The sequence below is a fragment of the Rhinopithecus bieti genome, unplaced genomic scaffold (genome assembly GCF_001698545.2).
Source record: "Rhinopithecus bieti isolate Rb0 unplaced genomic scaffold, ASM169854v2 scaffold_1557, whole genome shotgun sequence".
Taxonomy (NCBI): domain Eukaryota; kingdom Metazoa; phylum Chordata; class Mammalia; order Primates; family Cercopithecidae; genus Rhinopithecus; species Rhinopithecus bieti.
In genome coordinates, this window is record NW_016803512.1 from 534,655 (window position 1) to 548,214 (window position 13,560).

The window sequence follows — 13,560 nt, forward strand, 5'->3', positions numbered from 1 at the left end:
CCAGGTACTCAGTGAAAAATCAGGCGGGCAGACCCTCCCTGGGCCCCGTACAAAGTCACCTTTGTGGGAGTCCCTAACCCTCCTGAGACACACCGCCAAGGAGACCCCTGGACTGGGGAGCAAGACCCAGGATTGCTTGACGGCAACTCAGCTCAGGGGGCAGCCCGGGAGGGGCCTTGGGAAGTGAGAGCCCGTGCCAGGCCAGCCTGGGAGCCTGGCGCAGCACATCATTGCCTCTGTCTGTGGTTCAGCTGTCACCTCCTTGCTGGAGCCTGCACAGGACAAGCTCTGAGGCTGCCTCAAGCTGTCAGCGGGTGTGCGGACGGCTGGCCCTCCTCGTCCACAGGGACTCAAACTCGCACTCTGACAACCACCAGCTCCTCACAGGAGGCCAAGGACAGGCTGCTGGGAGGCTTCCACCTCAGCTGTCAGGAGGTCTGCGGAGGAGCGGGGAGGAGGGGAGAGGCCCGCTTGCAGGGAGGGTGTCGCACATTTCAGGAGGAAGCAGAGGTGAGACCCACCCACAGGACCCCCGTCAGAGGGTTCCCTACCTGCTCACCATCACCGGTCTGTCGGCCTCCCCAAACCTGCTGGAACATATGCTCTCTGCAGTCTGGATCCCGTGCTCACCATGACATCCCCAGCACCTAAGGCTGCTCTATCCGTGTGCGCTAAAGGAGTGAGTAGGCAGGAGGGCAGCCCTCAGAACAGGAGGACACAGTAGACGCAGAAGCCAAGGCAAAGCAAGAGGCAGAGCAGAAGGTCTGCGGGGAGAGGCAGGTGTGGCCAGGAGACTCCAAATGCTGCGGGGAGGTCAGCGAGGCCTGAGATGAGAACCTGTGGGGCATGCGGGGAGAGGCAGGTGTGGCCAGGGGACTCCAAATGCTGCGGGGAGGTCAGTGAGGCCTGAGATGAGAACCTGTGGAGCATGCTAGGGGATTTGGGATCTCTGGATCTTCAGGCCGGAACAGTAGGGGAGGACCAACACAGGGGCCACCTTCCCACAGGTATGTGACTCCGTCTGCCGTGCTCTGGCCATGTCTCTCTGAGTCTCAGTGACCTGATGCAGGCAAGGGAATCTCACAGGGCCACTGGGGCAAGGAAGTGAGGTCCCAGACATGCCTCCTTGCACAGGGTCAGCACGTGCAAAAACAGCAAATGTGAGTTTCCCCCTCCTCAGGTGGGGAGAGGTGCTTCCAAGGATAGAAAGCATAAGCCCCAAACCTCCTAAGAGAGATGAGTCCATCTTTGTAGACCACAAAGCAGCCTCACTGCTGTTCTCCAAGCCCCCTAAGCTCCAGCAGGGCCCAATCTGTGCACCATGATTCACGATGCGGCCAGGTTTGCAGGTGCTGTGCCGCCGCCAGGAGCCCTCATTAGAGGCAGCTGCAGTGGCCCTTGTCCGAGGAGCCTTCCCTGACCAGCCGCCCCAGGCACCCTTCCCTGGTGATCCAGGGTGTAATCACGCGTCCTGATTCTGCTCCCCATACTCCTGTGCTCTGAGCTCCCTCAGTGCAGGGACGTGGAGGCCAGGAGTTCAGGGAGTGCCGGACACGACTGAGGACAGCTCTCAGTCTCAGTGTGCTCCTCCCATGCCTGTCTCTGCTGAGCACTTCCCTGGTGTTTCACTTGAGTGGTGCTCCCAACGGCCCTGGGAGTTGGCACTGCCCAGCACAGGGCGCAGCAGGACAGGCAGTCGCCTCCTTCCCTCTAGGCTGGAAAGGACACTCAGGCCACCCACACGCCAGACTTGTCCCACAGCCGTGTTCTGCTTCACCTGTGCAGCGTGGGTTCTTAATTTCAATTTGTGGCCCACATTGAAAAATAATTAGATTTCCCATAAAAATTAGATTTCCAGCTTCTCATGGAAGAAGGACCTGGCAGCAGTGGTCTGCTTCTTCCTACAGAAACACAAGTGAGTGGAACCAGGAGGAGCTGGTTCCAGGGGGGCTGGAACCAGGGGTCGTGGCTTCTTCTGTCGCCCCAGTCCCCACCACTCTCAACAGCCTTCAGCCACCTGGGCCCCTCCTGCCTGGCTCCTGTGAGCACATGAGGACACTACCCTCTTAGCCCTGCATGCAGCCTCGCACACACCACTGGCGCTCATGGCTGTGTCTCCTGGTGCCGCACAAGGCCAGGCTCTGAGGCCAGCGGGACAAGCATGAGGAACAGAAACAGTGCCAGCAATATCCCCAGGGCCACGCCGCCACCAGCAGACCCTGAACCCCACTTCCCTCCCCCCACTTAAGGGAACCACATTTTCGTGTCCAGTTTCAGAGATGTTTTTCTCTTTCCCAGGAACCAGAGCCAGAGACTCGTGAACTATGACTTGGGGTGACGCTTTCCGCCTGGCTGGTTTGCAGCTCCGTGGCCACTTTACAAGATTTCCACCACGACCAGCCGAAAGCATTCCTGTCCAGCCGCTGCCTTCCCCACCGCCACCATGCGGTCTCAACACGTTTGAAAGTTGGTGAGAAATTGAGCCCATATGCCTTCTGATTGTTTACAAACCCTGGCAAGGCTTTGGTAAGTCCAGGCCAATTTCTGGATTAAATTAGAAAAGAAAAGAGGAAAAATATCTGAATCCTGGCATAGAGAGAAATCATTCATTCAAAAAAAAAAAAACTGTTGAAGAACATACTGTACAGAGAATGTTTTCATGCTGGGAGGGGTCAAAGGTTATAGCCTCGGCTGAAGGCACAGAAGACCCTTGGATTCCACATTCTCCATAGGTCTAGGAGCGTGTCTGCCCTCAGCAGAAGAGATGCTCTGGGGGCTCAGGCATTCTCCCAGAACGTAAGCAGTTAACACAGGTGGGAGAGACTATTCTGCGTGACCAGAAACCTGCTCCTCCTGCTCTGCCGTTCTACAGCGGTTAAGAGCAGCTCATTCTATCCTTTAAAAAGAATCCCCGAAGTAACCTCACCGGAGCTTTGTGCTGACAAGGCTAGGGTGGGGGCGGGCTGGGGTCTGAGCAGCCCACTGCACTCAGTACTTCCCTAATACGTGCACCCACATGCACTGATGTAGTGAAAGGCACATGCTAACTTTGGAGGCCTGGGGCCATCATAGCTCAAGGCAGGCACTAAGCAAGTACATTTCTGCAGAGCCTGGTAGCAAATATTCCTTTAGCACCCCATAGTGAATTTCTTCTCAGCTTTGTGGGCCATATGGTTTTTGTTGCAACTACCCAACCTGTTGTTGCAGCACAAAAATGGCCACAGGCTCTGCCGGGTGCAGTGGCTCACGCCTGTAATCCCAGCACTTTGGGAGGTCGAGGCAGGTGGATCACCTGAGGTCAGGAGTTCAAGACCAGCCTGGCCAAGATGGTGAAACCCCGTCTCTACTAAAATACAAAAATTAGCCGAGCATGTTGGTGGGCGCCTGTAATCCCAGCTACTCGGGAGGCTGAGGCAGAGAATCGCTTGAACCCAGGAGGTGGAAAGTTGCAGTGGGCCAAGATCATGTCACTGCACTCCAGCCTGGATGAGAGAGTGAGACTCTGCCTCAAAAAAAAAAAAAAAGCCACAGGCAATTCATAAATCAATAGGCGTAGCTGTGTTCCAACAAAACTTTATTTACAAAAACAGGTGAAGGGCCAGGTGGCCCTGGGGCCAGAGTTTGCCAACACAGATTTAGAATCTCTAGTTCACGTGAATTTTGCTTTCGTGCAAGTAATATGTCCAAATTTATTTTAAAGTAAAACTGATGTTTTAAAATGCTTCTAAAAAAGGGGCCACTTCAGGGGGAGATGGCTTACATCTGTCTGGTGGCCTCTGGCAGGCCTGAGAGTATGTGTTCTCATTAGCAAATAGGGTGAGCGCCGTCCTTGCTGCAGGCTGCAACGGTCTCTCCCTCCTGTCTACAAGGAGTGCAGTAGGACCAGAGGCTCACACAGACAGTTCAAGGTCTTTGTAGATCCTGATATTTAAGCAACACATTGAGGCCTTAGGCTTCGCAGGGAAGAGGAGGATTGAAATTAGTGCTTTAATTAAATGCTTGAAGCCACAAAGGAAACTTTAGCCTTGGGCCCAAGCTTTATATTTCTTGAAGTCTTGGCACAGATAGATTTTACTTTTAAAAATGTATCCATAGCCAGGCATGGTGGCTCGTGCCTGTGATCCCAGCTACTCAGGAAGCTGAGACGGCAGCATCATTAAGCCCAGGAGATTGAGTCCACCATGCAACATAGCATGACCCTGTCTCTAAAAAAATCTTTAAAAAATTAGTCAGGCATGGTGGTGTGAGGCTGCAATCCCAGCTGCTTGAGAGGCTGAGGTTTGAGGCTGCACTGAACTGTGATTGCAGTACTACACTCAAGCCTGGGTGACTGAGTGAGACCCTGTCTCAAAAAAATAAAAATGCATATATAAACATATTACTTCCACAATGGCTCTGATCTTCCAAGGCATTCATCCCTGCCTCCCATTCACCTGAGCCTAGAGAAGAGTCCCTGACTGTACCTGGTGACGAAACTTGAGGTGCCACACACATCTGAGCTGCCTCCTAGCCTGTCAGGCTCAAGCCCACTCCACGTGTGCCCAGGCCCACACACATGGCCACTGCATCTAGTTTGTGAGCAGAGACTAGCCTAGGCACTGGCAGAGCAAGTTTTTGAAAATGTGAGAAATACCAAAGCCCCAGGGTCAGTATCAGGCATGTTCACCAGTGTCAACTGTGTCCCAGCCTGGCAGCACCCGGTACCTCAGGGAGCACGTTTCCAAGCAGGAAGCGTCACACATGGCAGTGGTCTCCCAATGCCGTCGGGGGCGGGGGGCAGGCCTGGACAGAGGAGAGCCCCTTATCCTCCCGGCTGGGCCCAGGGGAGGCAGCAATGCAAGGTGGAGGCTGGAGGCTGAGCCAGAGTCGAGGCTGGGAGGAGCAGGAGCAGAATGAAGGCAGAGGGAAGAGAGTTCACTCTGCTAGTGATGGGGCCAGGGGGCCGGCAAGGCTGGACGGGCCGCACCTCTGCCCATGGCTCACACTCCATCCTCTTAGCCCTCACAGTGCTTGGGAGGGAGACCCCTCTGCCCTTAGATGGGGAATGTGGGCATCCCCAAGGGGCCTCAGCCTCTCTGACCAGGCTAAGGGCCGCTGAGCCTCAGGAGACTGGACTCATCCCAGGGTTGCCAGCAGCCAGGAGGGCTACGGCTGTGTGTGCTCAAACTCCATTGTAGGCCAGGTGCAGTGGCTCATGCCTGTAATCCCAGCACTTTGGGAGGCTGAGGTGGGTGGATCACCTGAGGTCAGGAGTTCTAGACCAGCCTGGCCAACATGGTGAAACCCAGTCTCTACTAAAAATACAAAAATTAGCCGGGCATGGTGGCATGTGCCAGTAGTCCCAGGTACTTGGGAGGCTGAGGCAGGAGAATTGCTTGAGCCTGGGAGGTGGCGGTTGCAGTGAGCCGAGATCATGCCATTGCACTCCAGCCTGGGAGAGAGAGCAAGACTGTATCTCAAGAAAAAAAAAAAAAAAAACTCAGTGCAGGGAGCCTCCACAGACAAGGGCCGCAGGCTCAGCGCACACCTAGCACCCTCTCAGCACAGCTGGCTTCCCCTGAACCTCGGAGTTGTGTGGATGTGCCCAAGTAGAGGCTGGGGAAAGGCCACAGAGAATGGGAGCCTGAGGTGGCATACAGGGGGCACATGCAGGGCACCAGGTGGTCCACCGGGCTGTGGGGTCTGAGTGCAGGGCTCAGGTTCTTGGGCTTGCCCTAGGGGCAGGCTGACTTCATAGATGACCAGGGCCCGTGTTCAGAAGGCCCCGAACTTGGGGCTTGACCCTCTACAGCTCCGTCTGGAAGTTCTTCATCATCTCACCCTTGCACGTGTGTTTTGGAAGTGAAGGCTCCTGGGGCAATGGAGCATGGTCCCACCTCCCCAGGACAGGCTCTCAGCCGCCCCCAGCAGGTGCAGGATCAGGCATGTATTCCCCACAGCATCTCAGGGCAGGCGTGGTGGTGGCCGTCCTGCCCATGGCTGGCAGGAAAGGGGCATGTCTGGTGGATGGCCGGCCAGAGCCCATGTTTTGGCGGAGGTGAGCCTCCCGTGAGTGACACCTGCATAGAGATGGGATTGGCTGTGGCCATACGCTCTGGGCTGGAGCAGTGTACCAGTGGGAAGGGGGTGTGCCTGGCTCTACTTCCCCAGACCCCCTGGCTGGGACACAAACAATGTGTTCTTCCAGCGGTGGCAGGAAGCTCTCAGACTCCAGTGGGCGCACCCTTCACGCTGGGGGTGCACTCACTCTGCTAGGACCCCGTACCTGAGGAGAAATCCCTCAGTGGGGTTCCACTCTGTGGGATCCTCTCTTCCTCCTCCCAGCCTCCCTGAGTCTGGCCTGTGCCTGTCATAAACTTCTGGCCAGCCTGAGGCACCCACCAGGATCAGCCACAAAATGCACATTTGTTTAATTTCAGTGACTCCACGTAGAAGCTAAGCGCTCTAATATTTGCATTTAAAATAGCCATTGCACAATTTAAAGATGAATAAGAAATTCATGCTAATAATTCAAGGTTCCAATTTTTGTTCACTTAGAACAACACTGAAAAGCAAATAAAAAAACAGCAAGTTGAGAGAGAAAGAGACAGAGACTAAGGAAGAAAGGAAGTGGCTAAATAGTCCCTTTTAATGGCACTTTCTTCTGCTCTTCGAGCAAGCGATCCCACATTTCCATTTTGCGCTGGGCCCTGGGAGTTACGTGCTGGCTCTGCCTATAGGCCAGCGTTCCCCACTGATGAGTTTTGCAGCAGCCAGATATTGCAGGGAAATAAGAATGCATTGCATGTAATACACTGGCCCCTTTGAATTCTCTATCTTCCCCCGCCCCCTTCATTTTATGTATTTATTTATTTATTTATTTACTTATTTGAGACAGAATCTCACTCTGTCGCCCAGGCTGGAGTGCGGTGGCACGATCTTGGCTCACGGCAACCTCCGCCTCCCGGGTTCAAGCCGTTCTCCTGCCTCAGCCTCCTGAGTAGCTGGAATTACAGGCACGGGCCACCATCTTGGCTTATTTTTGTATTTTTAGTAGAGACGGGGTTTTGCCATGTTGGCCAGGCTGGTCTCGAACTCCTGACCTCAAGTGATCTGCCCACCTTGGCCTCCCAAAGTCCTAGGATTACAGGTGTGAGCCACCGCGCCCAGTCTATCTTTCCTCTTACTTCGGGAGAAATTCAGGTGGAGGGCTGCTATGGCTGAACCCAGGTGTGACAAGAACAGTCAGTGGTTGGTGAGGAGCTGGAGCTTGGGAAGTACGGCTGCCAAACAGAGCGGCATCTCAAAAGATTAACTTCTGGGGAGGGCAGGAGACGCCAAACACGTCACCCAAGGGAGAAGCTTTTCCCATGGGAAGGGAAAGACTGCAGGATCTGACCACACACAAAAACGTAGGACATCAAAAACTATCCCAGGCAGAACAAAACAAAAGGTACACAAGAAGAGGGGGGAAAATATTTCCTACACATGTGACAGACAAAAAGTTAATCTACTTAGATACGCAAACTCTTCAGATGCATGGAACACCCCCAGATCCCAGCAGAATCAAGGGCATGAATAGGCCAAGCACAAACAATAAAATAATCTCTGTTTACAAATACACGTATATTTTTAAATGCAGGCTCATTAACATCAAGGAAATACAACTTACAACAAAAAGTTTATCTCAGTTGTAATTAAATTACCACTGTTCAAAAGGACTCAGTGGTGTGAGGGGGTGGGGAGACAGGCATTTGCTCAACGAAGCAGGAATAGAGGAAACCATAACAGAGAACATTCCAGCGTAGAAAGCTTACAAAATGGGCATATCTGTTGACCAGAGACTCCGCTTTCAGCAACTCAGCTTAAGGAAATATGTAAGCAGGAGCGGTAGATTCAGCTCGATGAACATGGTACAGTTAGTGGCATGTCTGACCTCTAATGGAGAAATTAGTTTTGCTATGTGAATATGTCGTATAAATAATAAGTTAGGTAAAAAGTGTGCTACAGTCATATGGTGTGATGTTGTGTGATCATTAAAACCAGGTAGTAGACAATAACTGCTGGGAGAAGACACTCACGTATCTACATGAATTTATGCTAATTTTACATAGTAAAAAAAAGATGGCTGGTGCAGTGGCTCATGTCTGTAACCTCAGCACTTTGTGAGGCCGAGGCGGGTGGATCACCTGAGGTCAAGAGTTCAAGACCAGCCTGGCCAACATGGTGAAACCACTGTCTCTATTAAAAATATATAAAAAAAAAAAAACAAAAAACAAATTAGCCAGCCGTGGTGGCACATGCCCGTAATTCCAGCTACTCAGGAGGTTGAAGCAGGAGAATCACTTGAACTCGGGAGGAGGAGGTTGCAGTGAGCCGAGATCGCGCCACTATACTCCAGCCTGGGCGACAGAGTGAGACTCTGTTTCAAAATAAATACATACATAAAATGAATCATCTGTGTTAAATATAGATTATTTCGATAAACCAAGAAACATGTTTTTCTAGATGTAAGGAGGAAGATAAGAAAACTGGACCCATCAGGGGCTGCCGGAATGGGCAGGTGGGGGGTTGCCTAAACCAAAGAGCCCCTTTCTGTGCCCAGGTGACCCCGTGAAATGCTCCATTTCCAACCCTCTTCCCCTCCAGCAAGTCTGAGATGAGAAGGGCAGTTTCATTTTTCCCATGGAAAAGGGAATATCATGTCTTGCCATTCACAAGAAAAGGAAGCAGCCCCTCCAGTGATTTCTACTGCTCCCGGAGCCACAGGCAGCTCCCCTCCACCTCTGGAAGACTGCGGTGGGCGGCCTCGCTCATCCCAACTTCCCCTACCTGTGCCCCCTGCTTCACAGGCCAGGCCTTCTCCATTCTTCCAGCCGGCCCCATTCCTGCCTCAGGGCCTTGGCACCGCCTGCCCCCTCCCTCAGACTTGGAACAGGCTGTCCCTATCCTACCTCTTTCCACATCCTTCATTTGTCGTGAGCCTCAGCTCCCATGATATCTCCCATGCACCAGCCCCTGACCTCCTCTATAAAGTGGCTTGCCTTCCCCTACCCTTCTTCCTTCTCCATCTCATAACGATTTTATTTCTTTCATTGCATTTATCATTACTTGAAATGATCCCGTTTGTTTTTCACTTGAATATCGTCTGCGTCCCCCTTCCCAGAATGCAAGGTAGCAGGGCTACATCCTGTCATGCTCACGGCCACACCCCTAGCCTGACATATAATAGATGCCCCATAAACACTGGTCCCCCGTATGAATGGCAGCCAGGGGCACCAGACAGAGGAGGATGGCTATGCCGAGAATCCACCCCATCTCAGCAGCTGAACACAATACAGTATACACTGTGTTTCCCTATTCACACCATGGTGCGGCGTGGGTCAGGGGGCTGAGCCTATGCTGTAGCTGTGCCTTCTGGGACACGTGGTTTCCAAGGTTTCCATAGCAGGGAGAGACAGAGATGGAGGGGACTCCAAGTTTTTACCAGCCTTGGTCCACAGGTGACCCAAATCACTTCCTTTCACACAGGCCACTAGGCAAAACTAGCCATGCAGTTCCATGTCAGTTACAAGGAAGCCTGGGCAGAGGAGGGGAGCATGGGGGTGACTGATGAGGCTGAACTGCCTGTGCCACCCCTGGACCCTAAATTCTGGCCCAGGCTCTGGCACAAAGAGATCCCAAAGGGAGTTCTGCAGGCAGAAGTCACCCCAAATGATGAGGGAAACTGAGGCAGTGCAGGGCTGCAGGGCTGCCAGGGTGGAGCTGTGCCTGCACTCAGCCCGCCTCTGCCTCACCTCCTCCTCAGAGTCTGCATTCCCTGGGTCCTCACCATCGGAGCCCCCACCAGCTCCTCCTCCCAAGGCTCGATGGCCTTTCCCAGGGCACAGGCTGTGCCACTGTTCTCTGCATCCAGTTCAGTGGGCAGCTCACTGCCCAGGACTGGCCCTCACACCCTGGGCTCTGGGCGTGCCATTGCCCAGCCCACCTGCTGTACAGCCAGTCAAACACCTCACTGGGAGCCCAGTCCCAGCTGGCTGCTGCCACCTCTGTCCTTCCATGCTTTTGCTTTTACTCTAGCCATGGGGAGCCCCATGACCAGCTGGGACTTACAAGAGGAGTGTGACAAGCCACTGGCCAAGCCTTGGGGGGCCCCTTGGGGTTGTGGTTTGAGGCCCTCACAGCACCCCAGTTCAGAGACAGGGCACGGTAGGCAGTCCGTCTGTGCACAGACCCAGCGCTGCCCTATCCAGCACAGCAGCTGCCAGCCACACTGTGGCTTCCATCTAGGTGCAAATTAATTCAAATAAAGTACTCTTTGGGGTGACTACCATAAAAAAGAAAAAAAAGACAAGTGTTGGTGACAATTTGGAGAGACTAGAATCCCTGTACACTGTTGGCAAAATGGTGCAGCCACTGTGGAAAACAGTGTGGAAACTCCTCAAAAAATTAAGGAAAGAAAGAATTACCCTGTGTCCCGCAATTCTACTTGTGGGCATATAGTCAAGAGAACGGAAAGCAGGGTCTGAACACCCACGTTCATGGCAGCATTATTCACGGTAGCCCATGAGGGGGCAACCCGAGTGCCCATGGATGGCCGGGATACTATTCCTCCCTGAAAAGGAAGGACATTCTTACATATGCTGCAACATGGAAGGCCCCTGAGGACATCATGCTAAGTGAAGTAAGCCGGACGCAGAAGGACAATTACCGTGTGATCCACTTACGCGAGGTACCCAGAGTAGTCAAATTCTTAGAAACAGAGAGTGGAGTGGTGGGTGCCAGGAGTGGGGGAGGGGAGGAACAGGGCTGAAATTTAACGGGCACAGTTTCCACTTTACAGGATGAAGAGTTCTGTGGACGGTGGTGGCGATGGCGGCCCAACCATGTGAATGTGCTTACGCCACTGAATCGCACGCTTAAAAATGGTGAAGACGCTGACTTATGTTCTGTATATTTCACCGCGATTAAAAAACTTTTAATTAAAATTATCTTGGAACAAATAAGTTACATTAAAAGTTCAGTTCTTCAGGGACACCAGCCACACTTCAAGTGCGTGAGAGCCCGGTGGCTGCTGCCCCAGAAAGGGCAAAACCAGCGTCTCTCCGCTCCAGCACTGCAGGAAGCTCGGTCGCACGCACAGCAGTGTTCTGGAAGGTCATCCTTTCTCAGACGCTGCCTCAATGCTCCTCCTCCCCAAGACCACCAAAGGGTCCGGCATGCCTTAGATCTGTCCCCAGGACTCTCCGGGCATGCACAGGCTCTCAGTGAGGACGCAAGGTATTAACCGTCAGGGCAACGCATGCTCCAAGCAGGGCCACGCCTTGTCTCCCTCGGCCACGCTGGGCTCTTGCAGAGGGAGCTGGGGCTCCGATCAGAGGACAGACCCCCGCTGACCCTCCGACCCTGGTCTCCCAAGCCCCGGGACTCTCTGCCATGCCCCACCGCCTCTGCAGGACACTCCCACTGTGCCCATGACAAGCACACTGTCAACACATGTTTGCTGAATGAATCAGTGCTCACTTCTGTGCAACAGGGGACAAAAGACGCGGCCCAAATATTTTCTCAACTTCTGAGACTTGTCTCCTAAAACGGCTTCTCTGTTGTGATAAAACTCATCTCAATTTAAGACGTTTTAAATTTCTCATCCTTTTCTAGAAACGAACCTTCCCATTATTGGGGGGTACGGCTGGATCACTAGGGTTTGAATAAAGTTGGATGGCAAAAGTGAGAGAACCTTCTAGACATCCTCCAACCAGCTGTTGTGACAGAGAGACCCTCGGCACCAGGAGAAAGGCTGATCTGCCTCCACCGGCCTCATGAAGGACTCACCCCGGGTCCCACCTTCAGTCAGCGTCCTTGGTGGGCTCTCAGCAGTGACCCCTCCTGGGCTGTCACTAAATTAGACAGTGTCACTGTCATGATAACAAAACCACATTTTATGTGGAAACTAAAAAGGTGTCCACCCTACCGAGAGACTGAAAAGCACAGTCACCGACATTCTCTCATTTAACCCTCACATCAACCCCCACGATGAAAACACTGACCCATTTTATAGACGAGAAAACCAAGGCTCAGAGGATGGGAGCAGCATTCCCAAGGACGCACCTGGAAAAGGCGAGGCCGGGAGCCGCCATCGGACGGTGATTCCAAGCCCAGTCCTTTCCCCGCTGGGTTGGAAGGCAATATGATGCTAGGGGAAGAACTCATTGTGAAGGCAGGCAAGATTTTATACCCACCAGTCTCACAGACCCAGCCTGAGGACTTCCTAAGATAATTCAGCACGGCAGGTGCCCAGTGTGGGCTTGGCATGGTCACATAGTAGAGGCTCAATAATTGTAGCCATTATGGTTTTATTGTTATTATTATTGCAATAAAGGTACGTTTCAAAAATAAGATGAGGTTAATTGTGAAAACACTCTCCCAAATAAAACGAATTTTGCCGACGCAGCGGACTTCAGCCGCCGGTGTGGATAAGGCTGGGCTCCAGAGGGCTCGCGGACTCATGCAAGGCCGGTCAAGAGGAAAGTGAGTATGAAGGTGGGGTCTCTGTCAAGTGTTCAGCTCACTTACATCCCCCTTTTCCCCCTGAGGTATCTTTTCACCAGGGCCCTGGGGACTCTGACCCACGTGTCAGCTTGGTTACTGGGGGGCTCATCCCTGGCCCGAAAAGCAGAACTGAGCAGCAGACTCCGAGCAGACCTCCACAGCCTGCTGCTTGCCTCCAGCCCGGCCCCAGAGGACCTCATTCATCCACAGGTTTGGACACACAGCATGGGGTTCTAGAACTTCCCACCTGCCCGGCTTCCACAGCACCTCTAGCCTTCCCTAAGCCCTGGCTGGTTAGTGGGGCCCCCTAACGCCCCATTGGCAGCATCTCACATTCCAGGCCATGCCGTGGTCCTCCTTCTCACCCCTTCTTTTCCCTGCAGGGCTCAGCCGAGCCAGTCTGCTCCCCTGGGAACCTGCATTTTGAAGACTGGATGCCCCTCAGCCCCACAGTGGCTCTGGCCACTTGAGGCAGAGAGAGGAAAGGCCTGCACAGCCTCCACCCACACATGATGCAGCGTCCTTGCATCTCCAGGTCAGGCTGCGGGGGTGTGGAGCGAGGGAGGAGGTTCTTTAATCTCATAGCATCAGGCAGACAAGGGGCAGGTGACCAGAAGACAGAGGTGGCACACAGACACCCCTTTCAATAGCCCAGACTCACAGGGAGAAAGGAATTCCCTCCCCGATTTTCAGTTCTCCCACTGCCAGCTTCAAGGAGGGGCCCTGGGTTGGTGCCTGGCCCTGGCTCTAATGCACACTAATCTCTACTTTAAACAGAAAGGGGCCTCTGTTCGGAGCCAGAGGAACGCAGGACTCTCTAGTTGGGGCTGAATAATGTCACTTTATGTCTTACTATTAGGTTAGCTTTTTAGGTAAAATGAGGTTTCCTTTTAAAATAATTTTAGTTTTAAAAGTGGCAAACATTGAGAAAACCTGTTTTTCAAATGACACATTGAATGACATTTGTCATTCAAATGACTGGAGTCTGCATAAAACCGCCTTAGCCTATAAAGAGCCCATCAAGTTGGAATT

At 52.9% G+C, this 13,560-nt stretch overlaps 1 protein-coding gene across 1 annotated transcript in view; it reads right to left on the minus strand.

Moving 5' to 3' along the window:
• ADAMTS2 (ADAM metallopeptidase with thrombospondin type 1 motif 2) overlaps positions 1-13,560 on the minus strand; it is a 240,338-nt gene that overhangs the window by 90,383 nt on the left and 136,395 nt on the right. The gene's annotated exons all lie outside the window — the stretch shown is intronic.